The 1587-nt window shown below is 43.7% G+C and overlaps 1 long non-coding RNA gene across 1 annotated transcript in view; it reads left to right on the forward strand.

Annotated features, from left to right (window-relative positions):
• Positions 1–252: 252 nt before the first annotated feature.
• Positions 253–1587, forward strand: part of LOC116384831 (uncharacterized) — a 22903-nt gene continuing 21568 nt past the window's right edge. The window contains exon 1 of the long non-coding RNA XR_004212834.1: positions 253–576. This is a non-coding gene — a long non-coding RNA (uncharacterized LOC116384831). The remainder of the gene's footprint in view (positions 577–1587) is intronic.

Consider the following 1587-nt stretch of genomic DNA (forward strand, 5'->3'; position numbering starts at 1 on the left):
GAGAGCCAGTGAGAAGTAGGGCAGATAAGCAGCCAATTTTACCGAAGCCCTTGGATCTCAGGAGCAGACTGTCCCAGAGGAGCATCATGTCATAACACTTCTGATTGCACAGCATTTAGGAATGCCTGCAGAGTTAACCTCTCAATGATGAGGGGTCGCCAGTGATGTCATCACTACCCCCTCTGATATCCCCCCCCCCCCCCCAAATCATACACATACACACCCTTACATTCATTCCCCTCCATTGCCATCTCTGTATGGTGTGGGGTAATTGTCCACAAATGCTCTGTGGTGGCAATTAGACATGCAAGATTTAACCTCAAGCCAACCACTTCCAAAAACACAAGACTGTACCCCGTTGAAAACCTCAGTTCTCTTGTCTTTTTGTGCTTTTGATTGATCTCTTCCTGTATTTGCTTTCGGGGTAACTCAGTGTTGTCCACCTTTGCTCCTCTCTTCCAGGTGCAGTACAGTGATGCACAGAGTGGCAAGGATTTTGTGACCTATCTGACCCTCTCCCCTGTGCAAATGACTTTCCACGGCACCGGGAGCACCCTCCAAGCCAGCCATGACCAGGTACGTGTGTGTGTGTGTGTGTGTATGTATTAGGCATGTGAAGGGAGGGTGAGTGTCACACCTGTTCAATGCACTACTGTAGAAAATGGGGGCATAGATATCAAATATAGTCATGGCAGTGCCAATCTGAAAACCACCAGATTATACAGGTATCAGCAATTTGATTGGCTGCTGCATGAAGCTGGTTGCAGACGCTTCATGCAGTTTCGGGTTCATACATCTATGCACACAATTTTTCAGCTGCCGACCAATTATGTGGCAACACCAATCTTGATGCTTTGATAAATGGCAACTTATGTGAAAAAATTAGAAGAATGAAGAACTGCACAGAACAATAAATAAACCTTTTGTAATATAAATATATCAGGGTAAAGATGCGTAACAGTTGAATAATTAACTGTGTTATTATGGATGCCGGTACACAAGTATATTATAAAAAAAAACATGAATGGACTTTATATTATCTTGAGTAATAACTAGAAAATGAAAACACATAAAACTGAATTGAGGAAAGTAAATACTAATGCCGTCTATAAATCATTTATTGCTGCAGTGTACTGCGCTGCCGTTTCTTGTTCCCAGCATTAGTACAGTAAACAACGACGCCCATACGTCTGTGACAACCCAGTGATGGCCGACTGTATCAGACGGGCTCTACTGTTTAAGTTCTGCTTATCCTTGTTCAGTGGAGTGTAGCACGTAGTGTATATAGTGTAGTATATAGGGTATGTTGCGTCGTTATCGGGGTCTCATCCTCTAATTAACTGAGAAGCCTCGGCTCTCTGGCTTTATTATTAATCACCAGGGCGTCAGAACCACCTGTGATAATTACCACTCATTGCATTTCTCCTTGACAAGCGTCTGCCGCCAGTTCTCTCTGATTTTCAATTCATCAAAGTAATCCGTATCCTTAAAAAAAACTTGTGGCGTACCCCTCTTTCTCTCTCCCTCCCTCTCTAGTTTCCTCTCTCTCTCTCTCTCTCTCTCTCTCTCTCTCTCTCTCTCTCTCTC

The sequence above is a fragment of the Anarrhichthys ocellatus genome, unplaced genomic scaffold (genome assembly GCF_004355925.1).
Source record: "Anarrhichthys ocellatus isolate YVR2014 unplaced genomic scaffold, GSC_Weel_1.0 scaffold10, whole genome shotgun sequence".
NCBI classification, from domain to species: domain Eukaryota; kingdom Metazoa; phylum Chordata; class Actinopteri; order Perciformes; family Anarhichadidae; genus Anarrhichthys; species Anarrhichthys ocellatus.